Here is a 24790-nt window from a genome sequence, read left to right on the forward strand (position 1 = left end):
GGTGAGGATGAGAACTACTTCACATCCCATAATTCCATCCAAAAGTTTATATATTTGTTAATAATGCTACCAGGTGGCTGGGAATTCATTACAATTTCCTTTTGAGAATTAGCTAAAAAGTTTACTCATGAAAATCCTATTTATCTAAGCCTACTTCAGCTGCTGGAATATGTCACCAGATTAATTAAGTTCATTATGATTTCTCATTCAAGCAAGAGGAAAGTGTGTCTTTTTGTAGACCACCTGTTTATAAGTAAGTGAAAACAGGAGATGCAAATACTGTCTTTAAAAAGCAAAAAGGGAAATTTCAATGTTACATCACATTAAATTGTCCCCTACCGGTTTCTTTCCTTTGAAAAGAACTATCAATAACGATCACGTTTTATTTGCTAGCTGTTATGTCCTCTGACACAGAAGGCCATGGACTATTACTTTAATATAATATTACTCTCCCTTCTCCCAACTCAACAGAACCACAGAGGATCATGAGTTTCAGGGAACAACACATAAAATGCTGAATGCTAAGGTCATTTCCCTAAAACCAAATCTATAGCAACAGAAGGAACTTAAAAAATTTAGCAACAGCAACTGGTCCTCTGGAATGGGTGCTAATGATAAAAAAAAAAAATGAGCTTTTACACATTCCATTTTTAATTAATTTTTAATACTAAAAAAAAACTTTCCCTTCTACCACAAGACCCACTTCCTCCTGGTGAGATCCCCAAAGGGAGGCCTGCTCTTTTCTGGAAGGCATCACTCTTCTAATTAATTAGAAATTGTGCAAGGCAGGGAAGGGGGCAGAGGTGGAAATCAGCAGGGGGTGAAAACATCAAATTCCTTCCTGCCTTTTCTACTTCCCTTACCCCAAATCTCAGCCCCAGCTCTCTGTTTGGGGAAACAAACAGTTGAAGTCACTTGAACTGATGCCAGGCCACTTCATCCGCTTCTCTGCCAGGCTGGCCCAGTCTCCATGTCCCATTGGTATGAGAAGGTTACGGGGTCCTGTCTTCCCGAGGCCACTATGTGAGTTACATTTGTGCAATTTACATCTTTTGCACGCCCACCCCCCTTTTTTTCTAATTTCCAAAACTGAACATGTTGATGGGGGGGGGGGAAAACCCTCAAACATGACAGAATTACAAAAAGAAAGAAAATACAATCCCCTCTTCCGCAGAACCCTCTCATTTCCCATGCTTTCTGTCAAGGAGTTACCTCTGTTAACTGTGAATGTCTATCATTACAATCCCAGGTCACAAGATAGGCGCATTTGTAAATACACAGGAAAATATTCAGGCGCATGTAGAGCTTTCTTTAAAAAAAAAGTGTAATAATGTATGTATTGTCCTACAATTTGCATTTTCTCACTCAACATTTTCTTATGGGCAGCCATTATCTAAGTATGTATATGTATATATATCCCATATATATATTTAGTGCTATTTCCTTTCATAACTTTTTTTTTGCTATGCAGAATTTAAAACTCTATAAAAACTATAACTCAATTAGGCATTACCCTATGGATAGGGATTCAGAATTCACAGATTAAATAAATAAATTGTGTGTGTGTGTGTGTGTGTGTGTGTGTGCGTGTGTGTGTAAAACGCTAACAAATATCACTGATTCTTCTCATTGGGAGACTGAGCACATTTATTCAAATATTTCTGTATTTTCTGGTTCAGAATGGAATTGCTCAACCTAAAGGTATGTTTAATTTGCATTGAAACTGCCAACTTGCTCTCCAAAATGACCCCAAACAATATATGTTCCTTTTAACAGTGCATGTTCTTTTTCCCTGTTAAGGAAAACTTTTTTAGAAAGTGTAGTTATGAGTATGAGTCAAAGTTTTATTGTAATTTTGCTACGAGGGAAAAAGGCCTCTAGCAGGTCAATTCAAAGATTCACTCTTGGTGAAGACATTTTCTAGGAAAAGGGAGTGATAAGATAGTCAATGTTAGGCTAGACACCAAAAAAAAAGAACATTTGGTTGAAGGGGCCTAGATTCTTGAGTGCCAGTCAGCTGACTAGATGGGTGACCGATTTTTCAGAACAAGTCTTAATCCCATTACAGTTTATCAGAAAATTGCTTAAGCAATTTATCAGGAATGAAGCTGCGAATTACATTATGCAAAAAGGTTCTATTCCAGACCAGATTTGGGACAACTTTTATTTTTCATACTCTTTTATATGCTACACACTCACCAACAGGGAGGTTATCTGTCTTCTTTAACTTTTGCCATGGTGCAGGGTGGTTTCTCACTGTTTATTTTCCATTTACATTAATTAACAATAAGACTGAGGCTTTTTTCATGTTTGTCAATTTTCTTCAACGAATTTCTCATTTATTGATGTCACTCAGTTTTCTAGTGGGAGGTTCACGCTTTTCTTTTTGATTTGCAAAAACTCTTTGCATATTTGGGGTAAATTATTTAAGTGTGTATGTGTATGTACATGAGTATGTGTCTATGTAGATTTTTTTCTCCTATTCAATCTCCTAAGATACTAAACTTGAAAAAAAAGAAAATCACTTACATGCCAGCTTCTCATGGTACCTGGGAGAGAGTTATTTGATTTCTACTTTAACATAAAGTCACATCAATCACTTAAAGCCTTCAGCGCCTCTCTCTCTGCTGTAAACGGAGTGCAGGCCTGTTGCAAGGCCCCTCACCATGTGGTTGCTGCCTAAATCCTTAATATTATTCCTGATCTTGGGCTTCCTTGGTGGCGCAGTGGTTGAGAATCTGCCTGCCAATGCAGGGGACACGGGTTCGAGCCCTGGTCTGGGAAGATCCCACATGCCGCGGAGCAACTAGGCCCGTGAGCCACAACTACTGAGCCTGCGCGTCTGGAGCCTGTGCTCCGCAACAAGAGAGGCCGTGACAGTGAGAGGCCCGCGCACCGCGATGAAGAGTGGCCCCCGCTCGCCGCAACTAGAGAAAGCCCTTGCACAGAAATGAAGACCCAACACAGCCAAACAAATAAATAAATAAATAAAATTTAAAAAATATATATTATTCCTGATCTGTCTGCCCTGGCCCTTTGTGTCCCAACAACAGTATTTCTAGTGGCCCAGACAGACTGCCCGTTTCATCACTGCATACCTTTCCCATGGTGATCCGGCTACAGCATCTTCCCTGGATACTCTCTCGCCTTAATAAGCCCCCATTTGTCTTCCCTCTTCTGGAAGAGACTTTCCCTCATTACTCGTCTTGCCCCACTAGAGATAAAGTTAGTCACTCCCTCTTGGGTACCTTGCATGCACCTGTTTTTCCATACAAAGCTCATTTTAATTTATTTGTTCCCGAGTCTGCCTTCCATAAAAGACTTTGAGCTCCTTGAGGGTAAGGAGTGAGCCCTAATTCTTCCTATACCACCTGAGCTTACTAATACAGGGTCTGACTCATCCAGAGCAGAAGCCCAGTAAATAATTGTCGAATGGATAGAAATATCCTTTCTAATACATGGCTTGAGGGAAGGAGCCATAGTGGGGAGAGCGGTGGTGCCCATCTTTCCTCCACCTTCGGCCAACCGACAAAAACACACCCTTCAACCTTGAAAACGGACTTGAAATTGGGAGAGAGCAAAGGTTGTCTTCCCTGTTTTGTCACCCCAGTCTCTAGAATCTGATGGGCTACAACTCTGCATAGGAAGTGTTAACACAAACAATATCGAAGTGCTGGGGGCAATTTTATTGTCTGGCAGATTTCAAAATGGGAATCGATCTTCATTCAACCAGCTTTGCCAAAGTTTCTGCGAAGTGGATATAGCAAGCGATAGGTGCCTTTCAGATCACCTGTGATTAAACTCACTGCATTTGTCTTCAAACAAAAGTGTTTTTTCCTCCCTGCCCGCAACATATAATTTTAGTCAGCTAACACTAAATTAGACACCCACTCAGATTTATTATGATAAGAACATGCAGTAAGCTAATTTCAAGATGATGACTCCTATAAATTCTTATAATTTATTATTTAGTACTTTGGTTTTTAATCATTAAGTACGTGAAGACTTTGTAGGTCAAACCTGTATTAATGAAGATGGTAATCTATTTTTCAAACTCTGCTCCTCACCCACCTTTCAAATTGTAAATTAACAGAAATAGATTTAAACACACTTGTAAGAACAAAGGCAGTAATTGGGGGGTGGAGGTACCATCACCCCCAATTGCCTAATTCTTCTAGGTAGATTGTCAATCAATCATAGTTCCGACTTATTTAAGACACATCGTGCTGATTCTTTCAATGAAACAATGGAGTCCAAATCTGAGAAGGTATTAGTTCACTAAGAAAATAAAACCTGTAACCCATATTTAAAGTTTTGTTAAAAAAACAAAGCTAGGGCTTCCCTGGTGGCGCAGTGGTTGAGAGTCTGCCTGCCAATGCAGGGGACACGGGTTCGAGCCCTGGTCTGGGAAGATCCCACACGCCACGGAGCAACTGGGCCCGTGAGCCACAATTACTGAGCCTGCACGTCTGGAGCCTGTGCTCCGCAACAAGAGAGGCCGCGATGGTGAGAGGCCCGCGCACCGCGATGAAGAGTGGCCCCCACTTGCCGCAACTAGAGAAAGCCCTCGCACAGAAACGAAGACCCAACACAGCCATAAATAAATAAATAAAAGAACGTGAATTTCTAAAAAAAAAAAAAAAACAAAGCTGTTCAAATATTAGCCAATACAATTTCATTAGGTTTTAATCTTAACCCAATGCAGCCATTTTTACTGCTTTTCTGTGAAGTGTTACAGCTTTAGAGATGCACACACAGGAAGTACTTATTTATTAAGTAAATAAATATTTTAGAAAGCTACCGATGTTACCTAAATGAGAGTCTTCTTTATCTCCCGAATTCATTGCCAAATTAGAACCTGTTTCATGATCATTTCAAACATTCAGCGCTAAAACACTTAAGGTTTTATTCTGCTGAACAAAGGGATGCTTTGCGATCAACTGCATGCAAACAGTGAATAAAGTTACCTACACGGTGACATCTTTTCATTTCCCCTACAATAAAATTAATTTTTATTATGTTATAATACAAGCTCATCTTAAGCAATTTGAAAAATAGAGCAGAAAGAAGAACAATGCTCACTCACACTTCTAATGGAAAAGAAGTATCAGGATACAAAATGAGCCAAGTCTCCAACAGAGTTCACTACTATGTAAAAAAACAATGATTTATATGCTGAGAAAAATCTAGAAGGTTATAGAGCAAAGTGATAATAGTGGTTATCTTTAGGAGACAGTACAACAGACAATTTTATTTTTCATTTCCTCTGTTCATTTTTAGATCTCATATTCTGGAAATTCCTTTAGAAATAAAGAGACATATGTTTGCATCCATAATATTGAAAGCATTTTAAATTACAACGGTGTCTGAATCTTCATATGATAGAGAGACAGTCAGTGTTCATTTTACCTGAAGACTTATTGCTGAGGCGGGTTCTACTGAATTATTACTCCGAGGACCGCTCACGGCATCTCCCGGTTCAGTGAAAACCTCCCTGGGATATACACATATGTTTACAGGCTGGGCTTCAAAACAGGAAGCCGGCTACATCCAGCCACACCATGCTTTCAGAGTGCATGCTAAATTACTTTGGAAGTTTATTTCCTCCCCTCCTATCTACCTGGGGAAGGGTGAAGTATTGCAGGTTTTTAAATAAAATCCTTGATGAGAAGAACACACAAAGATTCTGCCTCGCGGTTGGAAGGATTCATGAGGGATGGAGACCAGGGACGGGGTTGTAGCAAAGTGGGTTATAGAAAGCTTACTAAAACTGGATTTCTGGATTTTATATGCCATTAACTAAATAAATGAGAATAATGAAAGTAACAGTGAAAATAGCACCTACTATTTACTGTGAGTTTGCCACGGCTATGTGGAGCACTGAATTAAGCATCTTACAGATCTTAGGTGCCCACACTACCTAGATGAATGAGTCTCATTTTACAGATGAGGAAACTGAGCTACAACTTCACTAATGATCTGTGTGTAACCTTAGGCCAGTCAATACTTGGTAGAGCTCAGATATAAATTGTACCATCTGACTCATCTCCAAGATGTCTTTTCATCATCAGGAGAAAGAAGCCTGCCACCAACCACCTTTTCAGAAAGTGATAGATGCAGGGGGGAAATGGATTTATTAACTCGTATAGGCTTCCATCCCAAAAACGTGTAATTGTTAAAATCATGGAACAGCTAAAAACATTTAGGTACTTCTAATTGTTAAGCTTTTGGATTATTTATCCTGTAGGCAGTGCAAACAGGCTCTGTATTAATAACTGATGAGTAACATATTACCCCGAAAATTAGCATCTTCTAAATGACAGTAAGAATTTAATATCTCATACACTTTGAGTGGGTCAAGCATTTAGGGGCAGTTTAGCTGGATGGTTCGGCTCAGGTTTGGTTTCAGCTGCAGTTATCTGAAGGCTTAACTGGGACTGGAGGATAGCACCCTCACCATGGCTGGCAAGTTGGTCCTGGCTGCTGGCTGGAGGCTTGAGCCCTTCATCACGTGGGCCTTGCCACGGGACAGCTTGAGTATCCTTACAACATGGAGTCTAACTTCCCCCAGAGAAAGCAAGGCAGAAGTTTCAGTGTCTTTAGTCCCTGAGCCTCAAGAGTCATGCTCTATCACTTCCCCCCGCCTGTCACATTCAGAGTAGGAGGGGACTACACAAAGTGCATGAAACCCAGGAGGCTAGGGTCTTTGGAGGCCACCTTAGAGGCTGGCCATCACAGGATCTCTTCTCCCGTGGTCTAGATGGCCCTAGGGCTGGGAAGTATATAAGGTTGCACTCTGACATTTGAGCAACGAAATTGAATTCAAAGTGGGTCAAATGGGAGAATGCAAAGTCACCTTGAGAAACACAAGGGCACCCAGTCCAAGTCACCCTGGATCTCAGGACCAGCAGTCCACAGGATTCGAAAAGTGCTGTGCTTCACAGAACTGGGGGAGAAGTGAAGCTGAGAGCTTTGGAGAACTCCATTAGATGGCTCCAAAAGAGGATGTAGTGATGATGCTGAAGATGATTATGAAGAGTGTGAGTAACAGTATTTTAAAAAATGTGAGGAAGGAAAACAACTCCAATATTTAAAAATTAATACATCGGGTGTGAAAATACATTCATAAATTAAATCCGACATGAGAACTCTTGAACATTTCATCTACAGCCTCTAAAATTGATAAGTTGGGCCAAAAACTGGAGGGTACCTCATCAGGAAAATGAAGAATGACTTTGTATTTGGGGTCACCTGGTATTCTGAGACTCACTGGTTCAACAAATATATACCAAGCACCTCTATGTGTCTGGCACTGTCCCAGGTCAGTGGACAAATTAATGAGCAAGACAGACAAGGTGCCCCAAATCCTAGTAGGGGAGATGGGCAATAAACAAATACAAGTGTGCAGTATATCCATACTGTGAAATTATTAGGCTTGTTGTCTTCTGAGGCGACCAAGCTTTTGAGTCATACAGCCAACTGACCTTTGCTTCAATTACTTGCCCATCAAGTAATGAACAATTTCATTTGGCTCAGTCCCTGTAATTCTACCGATAGAGAAACACTGTTCTTTCCAGTCAAATGAATAAAAACATTTCAAACTTTGTCATAATTATGGTCCTCTTTGAAAATTACTGTTTTGGCAATCTGTTTATATATCAGTCTCTATGAGTTTGATTATTGTGAGTCTGTATCTGTCAGAAAGATCTGCTCCTTGGTGGGTTGACAAAATCTAATTCCTGAGTTAGCAAGCTTGAGGGTGGGATTCATATTGTTAATGAACTCACCAAGGTAAATACCACCTGGCAAGCGTCTAGAAAGTCAGCCACCTGGCTTTCATTGTCCACACCTGTCCTCTTCTTTCAAAAGCCAACTGACATTTTATACATTAAAAAAAAATTGCCTCTAGGAACTATAAAGAAAACATTACGCACAGACAAAAGCAGGATACTAAGAGAGCCATGGTGTATATGTGACTGCCATCCTCTGATTCCTCATTCATGGCTGATATAATTGATCACAGAAATCTTCTGGGTTGAGCCAATATGGCTTCTGAGCCCTGCTAACATGGTATCACAAAAAGACACTAACAATTGATCTGTGTTCGAAGATGGTGAGACTCAAAGACCTGAGATATCAGTATCTGTTTGTCCCAATAAGATTGGGTTATTTTGTAAATTGAGCCCTGAGTGCACACACTTTAGGTTCACAGGCACTGATGTAAGAGGAACAGAGAGATCCTGGGTGAGGCTTATCATGACATAAGGCTTCAACACTAGTGAATGCAGAGGGCGACAGACTTTGATTAATAAGAGGTAAGGGTGTGACGCTAAGGAATCGTAAGTAAAGGAGGGGAGGGGAAATAAACGGCTTTATATACCAGAGTTGCATTTCAACATCGTTTTAAGAGTAGAGAACTATAAATAATGCACATTCCCAATAACCAACCGAAGAGTGGATAAGCTACAAGAACTTTCACTGAATAGTTTTTTATCTAGCTGATGTCTGGCATTCATAAAGACTATGTTATAACAGGTGAATGTACTTGTGTTATAATGTTAAGTGAAAAACTCAGGATACAGCATCAAATATAATATAGTGCCAATAATGGTGTGAAAAAAAAACAATACACCCAGTCACGGGGGGTAAATTTAAATGGGACTAACTGAATACTGATTCTGGCTGTTGTCTAAATGATGACACATTAGCTAAGTATTATTATTTTTTCTCTTCCTCCTCCTTCCTTTTTTTTTTTTTTTGTCATTTCCTGTTTGGTATTTTATACACACAGACACAAACACACAGAAACTGGCAGTGGAAACTGTAGAAGTCAAGTTCCCACTCTACTTTCTATGAGGTCCCTTGCATTTGGTAGCAAAAAAGCGAACTTCCTCCTTTCCTCACTGCATCGAGATTAAAAATCTAGTCTGGTGAGAAAAACAAAAGCGTACTTCGTCATTAAGTTTGCCAAGAAAGGCCCTTCTCAAAATGTGGCTGTGGTTTTTGACAACGCTGTGTGATTTCAAAGTTCCTAAGAAGGCATGAATCAGTGGCAATCTAGTCATGGACGATTGCTCCCCATGGTAGAAGAGGTCTGCAATGACCCCTGGCTCTGCGGACAGAAGGGTGGCTGGGCTGGGAGACCTGCATACTTAATGATCAGTTACTACACAGATTCTGTCGTCTATGGGGCACCAAGTAGACTCTGGGCAGCTGTGCCCAGGGTACTGACCTTCCTCTGGGCGACCAAGCCCTTCGCACCAGGGTGCCCCATCTGTCCTACTGCTGCTCGAGGGAATTGTGTCTTTGTGAGTTATTTCAGCGTTTGCACCTTCACCACTAAATGGAAATACAACCATGACTAGCAGAAAGAGAAGTACACTAACTTGTCGGCAAGAATTAAAAATTGTGCTAAATAGATGCATCAGGTCGTTAAGGAAACAGAGAATCTCGGAGGAGGGGAGAAATGTACGGGCCTCTTTGTCTAACTCCCATCTATTTTGGGAGTCTCCTCGATGAGACTGAGAGCTGGGGGTTCAAGCTCATCATTACTTTTATTGGGAGGAGGAGAGCAGACAGATCAAGGCTTCGTTTTCTGCTTTGGGGTCAGCCCTAGGCAAATCTGTTAATTAGGCTAAATCTGGCCTGCTTCGATACTCTTCAGCTTTCCTGCTCTGCACCCTCTCCCCTCTCTCCTCCAGGACAGGCTCCCCATACCCTTAGGCGACCCCAGATAAAGAACTTTCCATTCCCCAGTGTTCACACTGCTCACTCCACCTGGGGTCCTGTATCTACTGAGCTCTGTCTCTACCTTGGTGTGAGCTGATAAATACAGAGTCTTGCACTTCCAATAGGGGTTCTTTCTGAAGGCACTGATCCAGACCAAAGGACTGGTTCCAACAGTTGGCAAATGCCATCCGTTTAGTCAGATTGGCTGGGAAGGTATTTGGGGGCAAAGAGAACTTGCAGCTTTTCTCAAAAATAGCCACAGCATCAGTAACTAAAAGTGGCACTTATTCAGAACCCAATCTGCAAATGGGATACTGTGCTACTTGTTTTCCATACATTATCTCCAAGTCTTCTTTATTCACTAGCATCTGCTGTATAACAAACCACCACAGAACTCAGTGGGTAAAACAATAACAACTTTTTATATAAAAAGTGCATGATTCTGTGCACGGGCTGAGTTCTTTCTCTGGTGTAGACTGGCTTGACTGATCTCTGCTGGGCTCACTCTTGTGTCTGGGGTCATCTGTTGGCTTGGTTAGTAGCTGGATGACCCAAGAACGGTCTCACTCATGTACCTGGAGGTTGGCAGGCTATCTATACTAGGGCAACTTGTCTCCCTACATGTGGCCTCTCATGCTCCAGTGGACTAGCTCAGGCTCACGCATGTGGTGGTCTCAGGGTCCTATGTAACAAGAGAGCAAGCCCCAATATCTAAATGCTTTTCATGCCTGTGCTTGTATTAGTTTTGCTAAGGTCCCATTGGTCAATGCAAGCCACTTGGTCAACCTGATTTAAGTGGTGGACAAATAGATGCCACCTCTTAATGGGGGGGTGAACAACGTCATATAGGATGGGTGTGGATACAGTGGAGGGAAAAACTGTTTTTCTTTCTTTTTAAAAAAAATAATCTACTACCTTTACAATCTACCATACCTTCCCCAAACCCTAAATTGTGGTTGTATAGAAGAGCAAAGTGAGACTTAGAATGGTTAAATGACATCCCCAAGAAAAGCGAGACTGTGTTGGATTGGAATCAGGTATGAACTCATATTTTTTTTTTTTTTTTCTTTCGTGTGAGGGCTTTCTCTAGTTGCGGCAAGTGGGGGCCACTCTTCATCGCGGTGCGGGGGCCGCTCTTCATCGCGGTGCGCGGGCCTTTCACTATCGCGGCCTCTCCCGTTGCGGGGCACAGGCTCCAGACGCGCAGGCTCAGTAGTTGTGGCTCACGGGCCCAGTTCCTCCGTGGCATGTGGGATCTTCCCAGACCAGGGCTCGAACCCGTGTCCCCTGCATTGGCAGGCAGATTCTCAACCACTGCACCACCAGGGAAGCCCCTGAACTCATATTTTAAAATATATTTATAATATAGACTATAAATATAAATATATAAATGCATAAAAATAATAAACTTTGTTTAAATATAAATACCTTAAAATATATAACATACACCCACACAGAGTAATAAGTAAAGATATATAAGTACGCATGAGTTAGTATAACTACATATACTTCCAGACTCTGCCCACTGAGAGGTCCTAGAAGCAATGATACTGCAGTAGTAATGAGCACACCTAGCACCCAGATCTTGGTTTCTAAATATCATTCTCCAATAAATGGAACCAAGGCTCCGTGGAAAATGAGTTAACTCCAAGAATGGGACAGAGAAATACAAGATGACATGTAGCATCCCACAGTGCCGAAAGGTGAGGAAGTGCTCAAAAAATGATGGGGCCTGTTGGAAGGGTACAGGAGCCAACCTGAAAGAGCTCTCATTGGTCAAAGTGGGCCAAATGATATAACAGTATCATTATATTATGCCCTATAGAACAAAATAAATATATGTGTCCATACTGATATGAATGGATAAATAATTAAATAAATGAAGAAGGGACAGCCTTCCATAGAGAGGAATTCTGATTCATAAATGTAGAAGGAAAACAACTTATGGTTACCAAAGGGGAATGGCGGGAGGGATAAATTAGGAGTTTGGGATTGACATATACAAACTACTATATATAAAAGAGACAACCAATGAGGACCTACTGTATAGCACAGGGAATTCTACTCAGTATTCTGTAATAACTTATCAGGGAAAAGAACCTGAAAAAAAAATAAGATATATATGTATGTATAACTGAATCACTATGCTGTACACCTGAACTAACACAACAGCGTAAATCAACTATACTTCAATAAAAAATAAAATAAAATAAATGTGGATGACATGAGGGAAATGGAAAATTATCATTGGAACACCATAATATTAATTGTTTCAGGCAAGATCCATAGATAGACGCTAAAATTAATGGATGAAAATGTGAAGAGAAATAGTCTCAAAGTACCTCCTCTCAAGATATGTATTAATTACAAAGGGGAAAACAGTAACTTTCAGTGCATAAATCCAGCAGACAACACTTTAGCCAAGAGATCAAGGTTAACATCACCAGTAATAAGACATTTTCATGCCATGTACCATCTGATACGATGGGCTGAGCAGGGCAAACCGCGTCTGTGTATTCTTGCCAAAAATACATAAACTCAATCTAATCAGGAGAAAACATCAAACAAACCCAAATTGAGGACGTTCTACAAAATAATTCACCAGACTCTTCAAAAATGTCAAGGTCATTTAAAAAATAATAATATTAATGAAGACCGAGAAACTATCACAGATCAGAGGAGACTGGTGAGACATGACAATAAATGCAGAGTGGTACCTGGGTTGAATCCTGGAACAGTAAAAGAACCTGAGTGGAAACATCAGTGAAATGCAAATGAAATGTTAGTTGAGTTGAGTTAATAGCATTGTGCTAATGTGAATTTCTAAGTGCGAAAAACGCATCAATGTTAGTATTAGCAGGAGCTGGGTGAAGGGTGCATTGGGAGTTCTCTGCACTACTGTTGTGACTTTTCTGTAAGCTGAAATTTATTTCAAAACAAAAAATTAAAATAACAAACAAACACAAACCTAACTTCCCCAAGGTCATAGCTCCTTGTGGCTGCTTGAATTCAAGCCCAGTTCAGCCTGGTCCCCGAGTCTATGCTTTTTTTCCCTCTGCCATACTTTCCCCACCCACCCTGCACAGACCGCAGCCTCAGAATTGGTTAAGACTGGACTAGGACACCCCTTCCAAATGAATTATTTTATGGGAAAAACCGGTGGCACAGTAAGGCATAAACCCACTTACTTCAAATGGGGAAAATGAGGCAGAGGCTCATTAAAATGTACATCGAGGATATCCGCTCTCAGCTCATTGTCCCAATTGCCACGTTATAATGTCGTTTCTTGATTCCCTGAAACTGTTAAATCAGTACAGCACTACACATCTCAACCTTCAACCATATTGTCACTTAAAATGAGTGTCTGGAAGGCCATCCTTCCGGGAATATTAGTTACCTTGTCCATTACTTACTTAATCATAGCTTGCAGTTATTTTTGCCTTGTGGAGACTGACTATAGATTATGGGCTACAACACAGCAAAGCCACACTTAGCAAATTACATGGCATGGGAAAACCCTTGCTTTGGGGCAAAAATTACATATTTCTTTAAATATATGTTTTCGCAAATATTATATTAAGCCTATAAAACAAAATCCAGGAGCACATTTTGTGGCCTGTAGGACATATCTGACAACTGACTCAATCTCCGGCCCACTCCTAAATGGGGGTTGGAACGGAGAGGTCCTAGTTGAATTCACGTCGGTAAGGCCCATGGTCAGTGAATTTCTACTTGCAGACCAGTATGATGAAAGGCTAGAAATCTTCTTGGTCGTTGCACGTGATGCAGTAAATAAAGTAGCCAAACGGTCTTAAATTTCATTTTCAGCAGCCGTAGCGCACGAATAGGTACTGTTTTCTCACTGCTACGAATGGGTTCCTTTACTTTTATTTATTTATTTTTTTAAAAGAAGCCCATCGAAGCACCTTGGGACTGGGTAAAAATGGCAGCAAGATAAGAAGAAAGTGCGTGGATGCAAGGTTATTACCCAGAAGGAGACAACGACCCTTTGGAATGAAGGTCGTCCATTTGTCTGTAGCTTTGCCAAGCGCTTCGTTGGGTTGTGTCCGCTGGGCTGGAGATGGTCTTTTAGGCTTGTAAAGGAAGTTAGACTTCGTGCCTCAGTGGGCCAGTCTCTGTGGCTGTGAAGGCCGAATATCCTAAGGTCAGCCATCATCAGCTCTGATGTCTGGGTGGATGGTCCCTGGGGGGCTGGAGTGAGGTCATCAGGCCAGCTCATGCAATGACATTGGTAGCCAAGGCTGCAGCCAACTCCAGCCAGGGCCACACAAGACTTAACGCAAGTAGGAGGGCTCTGGGGTTCCCGGATGTATCTTGTAAGGCAGCCAGTTGCCCAGCTGAAAAGTCTGCAAGATCTTGCTTCAAAAACGTATGTTTTAATTTGAGGATATTAATTACATGGAAATGATTTGACTCCATGATTTATAACCCCGCCAGAGTTCTGCGGTCTTTCCCTCCATATGTGCCGCTGCCATTTTCCCTTTTGTATACCTATCATTTCCCATTGTTTATCTTCCCTGATTGATGTTCGGGCTCGGGATGTTTTCCATTATGAGATTCATAATTATCACTGGTAATAGAGAAGGCTTCCCTATTATCTTCAGCGAGACTGCCCAAATTATTCATTGTAGCCTACTGGTACCACACCGCAGGAAAATAAGAATTTATTTCCCATCCCAGGCATATGGTAGATAAGAGGATGTATTTATTTCTCCATGTTTCAAAAGGATTAAGCTTGGAAAAAATAAATATCACTTAGGCTGTCAGTAAGCAGAAGTTTATGGTTCTGAGTTTAGAGGGCCTCTCTTGGGGTAGGAATAGCAAATCTAAACCCTGGTTTTAAAAAGAGGGAGAGGATAAGGAGGTGGAGAATCAATTATGGTTTTACTTGGCTAAATAAATGAATGCTATATATTTCAACCATTATATTGGTCTACAAGGCACCCAGTACCACCTTGGACCGCCATGTTAAATAACGCACCGGCTTATTTATAAAAATGTTACTGAATTCCAACAGTCCTTGACCCCTGGCTATTTCGAGAGCACGCTGAATACATCATCTGGGTTTTGCCTAATTACACATAATTAGGAAATGTAATTACGCTTTTCAGTGTTGCTCTGCCATTAGGAACTGAGTGGACAGCTGAAAAACATGAGTAAGGATTCAGTGCTTCAGAGAAAACAAATTAAAAATATGAGCCAACCTCTAAAAATAGGGATTGCACTGAAGGTTAGTAAATCAAACTTATAAAAAAACATAATAAAAAAAATCGCTCTTGGCTCCGGCTAAATATTTGATACAACAGTTATGCTGGCTGCCTTTGTATCGGGGACTTACTTAATGATATATCATTTGTATCCATGCTGAGCCAGGGAGAGGGAAGGAATTATTTCACTCCTCAATTACTTTGATTTGCTAACTTTCTCACGTGTTTATGCCTTTTTATTTTTACTTCCTCCTTTACACTGGATTCCCCACTCTAGCTGAGCAAGAAGCTCCCAATTAGTCCACAGCAAAGAACCACAACATTTCATCCGTGGGTCTGCTGCATGCGAAGGCTGCTCATGTCCCAACACGGGCAAGTCTCAGCCCCTGAGCTGGTGCCCCCACGTCAGCAATGTAGGAAGGAACTCTTTGCTTTGCAAGTCTACCAAGCAGCCGCCATAATAATAACATAATAATAAACACGTCCTAAACATGGCTGGACGTCTACTATCAATCAGGCACTGACCTGGGTGGCTTCACCACCCCAAAAGCTAAGAATTTCACAGGTGAGGAAACTGAAAGGTTACCCAGCTTAAAGGTACAAGTTCACGAAGGATGTGGAATTGGGAGCCTTGTATATTCCGATCTCAGCTTTTGCTGAATTTCCCTGTACTGTCATGGTAGCTGACAGCCACAAATTGACACACTCCATTAAATGCGCTATTTACGGAAACATTTCTATGGTGCCCAAAAAAATTAAAAAGAGGAATGACTGCCAAAAGCAAAGGCCCAGACATGAGTGCAGTATCGGCAGCACTTTTGTTCCCAGCAGAAGACTGCGGTAAAACAGCCGGCCCTGCTAGAAGCTGCCCGTCTACTCACCAACTGCAGGACAGGGTGTGTGTGTGCACGCATTTCTATATATTAGGTTTCAGTTTCATATTTCTTTCTCTCTTGTGGAGTGAAAACTTTCTTTCAAGCCTGTCTTCAGCCCGTCTTGTGTTTTACATGCACCTCTTCCAATCATATTAGATCCTGTTACACCCATTTCCAACTTTGTCTTCCTTCTCCTCTTCCTCAGTCCCTGTACAGCTGAATCTGTTTAGAATCAACTTCCCTTGGATTATTTTATGAGGCACACTTCTGCTCACTCCAACCCCAGATGGAGACACACGTCCCTGGCCACCTTGAAGCAGAGATGCTGATGATGACTTGACTTCCGATCGTGACTCTTAGTATGTCTTCTCCCCAAGAAAAGAGCTGGGTCCCCCACATGTCTGCAGGCCCTGCCTGGTGGTTAATAAGATCAGTACCACTCAAGCCCAGCAATCCAAGGCCTTCATTTAAAATTTTTTTTTATTTTACTATTATTTTTTTTGGCTGCATTGGGTCTTCATTGCTGTGCGCGGGCTTTCTCTAGTTGCGGCGAGCGAGGGCTACTCTTCGTTGCGGTGCACGGGCTTCTCATTGCGGTGGCTTCTCTTGTTGGGGAGCACGGGCTCTAGGCATGCGGGCTTCAGTAGCTGTGGCTCGCGGGCTCTAGAGCGCACGCTCAGTAGCTGTGGCGCACGGGCTTAGGTGCTCCGCGGCATGTGGGATCTTCCCGGACCAGGGATCGAACCTGTGTCCCCTGCATTGGCAGGCAGATTCTTATCCACTGCGCCACCAGGGAAGCCCCAAGGCCCTGATTTTTAAAGAGATATTTTATACTTCCTTGATAAGGTCCTGAAATGAAATTCATAAATAATATAACCTATCCATACACACACAATTAACAAAAAAAATTAATAGGATGTCCTACCTTTAAAGAAGAGGAGAAAATTGATAAAATAATATGCACTTTTTAAAGGTAACTGCTTGGATAGGATGATACCAGAAGTCCATGATGAAACAGACAAATGTTGGCACTTACTTGTAGGTTTGGATTCAAGGAACATAAATCAAAATTTACCAAATTTTGTTGATATGTTCTCTTTACACTTGACATCTTGAAATAATATATTTTTATGCAGACATAATATGGTATTGGTAAACCAGCTCTCTGGAAAGAAATACACACACACACACCACCCACCACCACCCTGATTGGTAGCATTTGCCAATTTCCATGGTGTAAATACTCTCACCATGGTTAGTCTCAAGCTACCAACATGACATCATAGAATGCAAATTTGGGAAGAAATGGGCAAAATCTGCTCATATGAGCTGGTAGGAAGCAGCTCTGGCACATAAGCTATTTAATCGCCGTGAGTATAACAGCTATAAATGTAGACAAGTCTCATGTTATGATGACACTACTATGAGAGGCACTGCATGATTTTTCAAGATGGTGACCTAATCTTGCTAGCTTTGAATAAAACACAGTACAATCTTCTGTTAATTTACAAGGCCCTTGCATTTCTAGGAGAATCCATACCCATTGTGTTTCTGGCAAAACAGAGTGGATTCTGGGCTGAGATCACTGCAGACAGGTAGTGCACTGATGTGAATGTCTAATGGTACATGTGTATGTTACCAGGATGCAGGCAATTTCTTTTTATTGAATTGAACTGTCTGTGGCATCACAGGATGGATTTACAGACGCCAAGTGCTAAATACCAGAGACTGCCATAAACGCCTCCACAAACTGCCAAAAGTTTCCCTAACTGGCAGTCCTGCTTCTGTTGAGAACCACATCTAGAACTTTGCTGCCTAAAGTGTGGTCCTTGGACCAACAACAATGGCATCACTTGGGAGCCTGTTAGTTTGTAAGAAACGCAGAATCTCCACCTAGACCTGTGAAACCAGAATCTGCATTTAACAAGATTCCGGGCCCCCCAGTGACTCGTAGGCACATTACAGAGCAGAAAGACCTCGGTTCGCTTGCGAACTTCAAGACTGACCAACTGTGCAGGAATCCTGCTTAACGATGATACAAACAATGCAACATAAACCACTGGCTCCGTAGAAAAGCTAAGTAATAAGCCGCACTTAGTGGTGGCGCTATGCTCTGCCACCATCCCTCTTCGTTATAACCACACTGCACGGCCAGGAGCTCCTGTGCACCGACTGTCTGGAGGACTACTGAATGAGTCAACCGAAGACGTACTGAGTCCTTCCTATGTGTGCTATCTCACACCTCCTCTCACCTAACCCATACATTGATCTCTCTTTAAAATAAGAACAAGATGAGAGAAGCAAGGCACAGAGAGGTTCAAGACTTCACAAAGCGTCACACAGTTAGGAATGTGAACAGTCAGGATTAGCAATGGTAATTATTCTATATTAAAAAAATTATTCTGGATACTGGGGGGTGGGGGGGTGGGATGAATCGTGAGAATGGGATTGACATACACACACTACTATGTAAAAAATAGATAACTAATGAGAACCTATAGTATAGCACAGGGAACTCTACTCAATGCTCTGTGGTGACCTAAATGGGAAGGAAATCCAAAAAAGAGGGGATATATGTATACATATAGCTGATTCACTTTGCTATACAGCAGAAACTAACACAACGTTGTAAAGCAACTATACTCTAATAAAAATTAATTTTAAAAAAATTAAGAAAAAATTATTCTATGAGTGCACAGTGAGTGTCAGCTGTGAGGTGCTGTAGGCAAATGGGCTCCTTCCATCCCATAACGATGACAGCTTACTCTTTCATAAATCTGTGTATCTGCAAAGCAAGTTCACAGGTGTCAGCTCATTTGAACTTCCAAACGCCCAATAACCTACTAACTCGACTGAAAGATGAAGAAACTGGGACTCAGAAAGGAAGAGTGAAGGAACTTGTCCACATTACTCAGCTACTAAGTGGTAACAATAAAAAGAAAACTGAGGTAGGTGTTGGCTTGTATTTGCCTCGAGGCTTAGCTAATGCCTGGAGTTGGGAGGTCATGCAAAAGGCGCCTTGGGATGGGGGGGGTGGTACTGTGAGCTGGGTGTCTCAAGATATCCCCCACCTCTGCCTTGGCTCTATTTTATTGTCCCCAACCAAGCATGTCATTTGGCAGGAACAACCAGGGATGTAGGTTACGTATCAGATACACTGTCCCTTCCTCACCCACCCAACCTAACCTCATTCTCCCTTCCTCCCCCCAGTAACTGTGAGAACTCAGGGAAATTAAAATGGGAAAATAAACATGTACTGACAATCTGGGATGCAGTTCAAGTAACAGCCATAAGTAATATTTATAGCAAAATCTTAACACCTATTAGCATGAGCAAGGAGGGGGAAATAGCTGCAGCTCTGCACATAAAATGTGTCCATTCCTTATCCACAGCTCCTCGGCTCCTTGGAGGGTGATCTTGTTGCTACCTTTTCACCAAAATCAATGCCAGACCAACAGGTTTAAACATAGCCTCCGGACAGCAAGAGGGAGAGGGAAAGAGAGAGAGAGGGGGAGAGACCCAAATGGAAACGGTGACTCTCTCGGGGTGGAGGGCTCATGGGTGATTTCAGTGTTCTTCTTGGTGAATTGTTTTCCCCAAATGTTCTGCAGTTTTTTTAAGGTAAACTTTCAGTTTTGAGATAATTATAGATTTACAGGCAGTTGTAAGAAATAATACAGAGATCCCAGGCATCTTTTATCTAATTTCTCCCACTGGTACTGTCTCTCAAAACGAGATAGGACAATATCACAACTGGGAAATTGACATGACGACAGTCAAGATGCTGACCATTTTCATCCCACCAGGATCCTTAACGTTGCCCTTATATGGCCACCCCTACTTCTCTCCCGCCCCTGTTCCTCCTTACCCCTGGCAAACACTAATCTGTTCTCCATTTCTACAACTTTGTCATTTCAAGATTGTTACGTAAATGGAATCATACAGCACATAACCTTTTGGGATTGACTTTTTTTTTCATTCTTCTATAGTTCTTTTGCAGTCAAAGAAGATACTGTGTGTGTGTGTGTGTGTGTGTGTGTGTGTGTGTGTGTGTGTGTAAAGCCTCACCATTTTAAGGTGCAACTGTTTCTTGAGTTGTCTCAACAATGCGGATTCAATGTCTAGGAACTGCAAATGTGTCCTCTTCTTCTGAGATGTGATCCTTGACCCTCTGGGGTTTGGTAAGTGTTTCTGTCCTCTCTTCACTGGGTTTAATGTCCCTGGGTTTCTGGCATTCTGGCTGAACTAGCCCCCCGTTCTGATGACAGTTGGTTTTGCTTCCTGGGAATGACCAAAGCACAGCCCCAGTTCCCTGGATTGCTTTCCTCTGCTTCTCCACCACTCACGAAAAGCTACTGTCCAAAGCACAGCCGCACAGAGTTACACAAGGAGGCTCCCAAGCCACCAGCCTTCCCTACAAACCTGGACACAGAGGGAAAGGGTCATGGCCAAAAGATGGCTTCTGGCTTCTAACTTTGTAGGGCATTCTAGAAACCAGAGTGAGGTGTAGTAAAAAGTACTTTGGAGCCATAGGGAGTGAATTTTCCCACTCAAGGTTTTTCTGCCCGTGAGCAGGGGTCTGAGACTCAGTTTTCTCAACTGTAAAATGGGGACAAAACCACATGCCTTTATATTTATGGATTTTATCTATGCAGAGTGATTATGAAAATTAACTAAAGTAGAGGTAACTCTCTTAACCGCCGCATATGTAACACGTCCAAGTCTGTGAGACTTCTGGCTATTGTTACGGCTAATAAATCAAAGTCATACAGATAAATTCACCTTGGGAAATTCACTTTGGTTTCTAGTCACTCAATCATTTGCTCTCTCCTTCTTGGTATATAATACAAAATACTCGCTTCCCCATGAAATGGTTTCTAGGCAAGATCCATGCAGATGCCTCACTAAGTGGTCTGTATTAAATCTCCAATGTTGCATGGCTTGGGGGAAAAAAAAAAAAGCGTCTCACTCCTGAGAAGTGTTCAGGCTTTGAGTGATGTCAAAGGCCTTTGAACAAGCCTTAGAAATGACATCCATATTTGTCCATTTTTGACTTAAATTGCTTTTGGTTCAACCACTGCCATGAATCACCTTGATGCGGTATCTTCCAGAATGACACCAAACGCAGAGGAAGCAGCAAGTTGCTGGCAAGGATTAGGAAGTAAAGGAGCCACTGTCTCATTCACTTCTCCAAGGGTTGGAAGCAAGGAAAATGAAACTCGCGTTGAAAGGTAGTCTCCACAAACCATGATTAAAGCAAGTGACATTTTACACAGCTCAAGCCTTCTGGTTTATCCTAGCCGTTCCAACAAAAGCCATCTACATACAGCTCACTGTTTCTTGACGCTTCCACATGTTGTTTTTGTCTTCTCCTCCTCCTCCCTCCCTAAGCAGCAAGGAACAATTTGTGATTCTGGAATTTCTCATTAGTATAATCTGGACTCTGGTTTCCATGGTGTGGGATGAAGACGGGGCTTCTACGTTCTGAGAACAACCTCCACTTTCCCTTTCCTCTCTTCTACTCTACTTCCCCATCCATCTTTCATCTCTACCTGCTAACCCCTGACTCTGGTTAAAAAAAAAAAAAAAAAGTTCTTGGCAAAGGCCTATCTACTGCCCGGCTCCCTCAGCTAAGAAATTCGATTTCATCTCAGTCCTGTGATTAGGAACCCAAACCACAGGGGCTTCGGATGCAGACAATGATTAAGTCGATCTGAATTTAGATACAAGATCTTGAGTTCCAGTCTCCGCTCTGCCACTTACCAGCTGCCTGATCTGAGACAAGCTGCTATGTATCCCCGCATTTCACCTTCTGTACCAGGCAAATGGCCTAACACCACCCACCTTGAGGTTTGTTTTGAGGATTAAATGAGGCGCTGCCTTTGCAAGGCCTGAATGCACTGCAGGGGCTTATACTACTCAGTCCTTTTCTTTCCAATCTGCATGCATGATGACATGCAGGGGGCAGAAGTGTCTGAAAGTACTGAGGCAGGATCCCTCCTTACTAAGCTCCGGGACGCTGCCGTTCATGTGGGTCCCTGGTGCTGAGCCCTTGTGCGAAGGAGAAAAAGGAGAATTCAGTCCCATGGGAGCCACTGTCCAAATTGCAAAGAAAGCCCCCAACCTCCGGCCAGCGCTGCTGGCTTTTGCAAATGGAAACATGACGCTGGCCCCCGCGTTTGCCCCCTGCCAGGCGTCCTCACATAGACCACTCCTGCCCAGCCTTACAGGAAGCTTGCCCTGAGTGCTCTGAGCTTTCGGAAAGGGAGAGTCAACCCAGGTGGGAAACAAATGCCTATTATCCACTGTTGTTCCTGTCTCTTTACAGAGAAGAGGCCTCGCTGTATAGATCTCTTCATTTTCATGTGTGCATACAAGGTCACTTTCTCACCCAATCAATAGAACGATCTGAATACACAATTTTCATGTCACAGTGTATTCTGGAATTGAAACACATGGATGGGAACAAGAATAGCAAGGCTTTGAAGAAGTGGCAGCTTGGGTAGCACATCATTTTATATCGTCTTGTCGTTCGTCTCAAACATATCTGACGATACAACTGAGATCCCTACCTTCATGGAAAGTCAGAAACAAAAAACAAAGTACTCTGAATGATTTAAGATTTGAATTTTGCCTCTTTTCTTACTAAACGATGTCCAAGAGATTTTTCTAAATGTCTCCTAGCGATATTTTCGCAATAGTTTTTTGGGGTTTTTTTTCCACTTTAGTTTCCCCTTCTAGCCAAGTCTGCCCACCTCTTCAAGAGGTCAGACTGGTGAAGGATGAATTCTCCAACTGCTGTGTGTTCTTAGACAAGTCACTTAACTCCTCTGTTTCTCCCTCTATGAAACGCAGTCATAATAACTGCTCTAGCCAATAGGAGTGCCGTAAGGTCCAAAGCCGATCTGTGCATGAAAATTATGTGAACATCTTTAAGGGCTCCAAATGTTTGACTGCATACCATGTCCAGCATACCTCCACTTTTTTTTTTTCTTTCAATATACAACTGTTTCACTAACACACTCATGGACATTTTTAATTTTAATGGATGTTTCCCTTTTAAAGTCATCTTTGTTATTAACCCCCTTTAAGAGGATTTGATAGTTATCAGTACATAGATTTCGAGCCTCTATTTTACTATTAGGGTGTTTTGCACATCGCTTTGAATGTTGTAGCTAAAAGAATAAAAGTTAGATTGAAATATTAAACAATTTGGCTAGGCAGAGACATTTTACCGGAATGCTGGCGCTTGTTTTCTCAGTATTGAAAAGACCACTATAATAACGAGAGGCAATGTTGAACTAAAAAAAAAGCTTTGGAAGAAAATAAATTGGACTCAAATCCGTATATTAGCTAGCATTTCATTTTTGGAGCTTCACTTGCCTTGTCTGTAAAATGGGCACATTTACAGCAACCTCCAGAACTCCTGAAAGGATTGAGTCCTCAAAGAGACCAGAAACAAAGTTTGTAAGATCCTCAGCAGAGGGTCTGGTTCATGGTAGACCCTCGATAGATGTGAACTGCCATCATGATAGCTCAGATGAACGCGGTATGTACACATGACTGTTATAAATAGTCATGATAATAATAAAGACTAAACCTTCGTATTTATATATTCCCCAATATTTTTGGTTCCACATAAACTAGTCAACTGACATACACAAAATACCAAGGTTAGCTTTCCTCTTTGTCTGCAACCCCTCCAGACCCTAAATTCGCTGCAGTATAAAAAATCCTTAATCTATTTAGAACTCGGTAGAATGTTCAAGAACAGAACAAGGATTTCTGGAACCCAGCCTCTACCTGTAACAAACGAGGCTGTACCTAACGAATCCCAGGCAACCGGGATTTCACATCCTGGACCTTGCTGTATCTGCCAGCCTCCGTCCCTTGTTTACAGACCCCCTGAGGACGCACTTTCCACATTTACTGTGTTTCTTTGGATGGCAACCTACACACCTCTCAATAAATTGTGGTTTGCCTAGGAGCTGACGGGCGCAGAAAGTGAAATTCAATTTGCGCCAATTTATGAGACTTTCCTGGGGCTCACTTTATAAATTAACCCCTTATTTCAATATTCTGCAGACTTAGCACAGGCCGGTGTTTGATGGGGACAGTGGCCCAGGTCAGCCTTTTGGGTCTCCTGCTATTTGCTGCCACAATACACGGGCCCCGCTCAGCACAGACTACGCTGATTTACGAGATTTATGAGAAGAGGGAAGTGTTTGCACCTCTTCGTCATTCAGGCCACAGGGTCCCTGGTCTTACTGGGCTCTGTGTGTACTAACTTCCAGACTTCCATAACCGAGGCACATGCGAAAGCCAGAGTGTGGGATGCGTGTGTGGGCAGCGTTTGGATTTGACTGAAGATGGCTTCATTCATTCACTCATTCATTCATTCAACCAGAATGTTTGGCAAAAGCCAAAGGGATACAAAACAGAATGAGACGCAATACCTGGCCTCAAAGAGTGTATATTCCGCCTGTATGTTACGGTAGGAAAAGCATGAAATTTATGAGCCAGCAGAGCTTGACTGCAGGGCTGCCTCTTCCACTTATGAGCTATGTGATTCTGGGTAACTTCCCGATTCTCTTAAGCCTCAGTGTCATCGTCTGCAAAATGGGTACCATCCTACCCAATTTCACAGAGGATGCATTGAGGAAATGATGCTCGGGAAATTGCTGTGAAAACTCTAAACAGCATACAAGCGTTCAAGACTCTTACACATGTGCCAGCAATACACAGGAGGAAGGAACACAGCGGGCAGTAAAGGAACAAAAGAGAAGTCAATGAAAATCAGATACAGGAGTGGAGAGCCTAGTGGGGTTATTCTAACTAGGTGGTCCTCGTTGTAAGTTGTGCATACCATAACCCGATTTTCTTTCCTCGCAGTAAAGAAGAATGTGGAGGAAGAGGAATAGGACGCAGGGGAAAGAGGAGGAGATGGCCAGACCACTA

The sequence above is a fragment of the Balaenoptera acutorostrata genome, chromosome 19 (assembly GCF_949987535.1).
Source record: "Balaenoptera acutorostrata chromosome 19, mBalAcu1.1, whole genome shotgun sequence".
Taxonomy (NCBI): Eukaryota; Metazoa; Chordata; class Mammalia; order Artiodactyla; family Balaenopteridae; genus Balaenoptera; species Balaenoptera acutorostrata.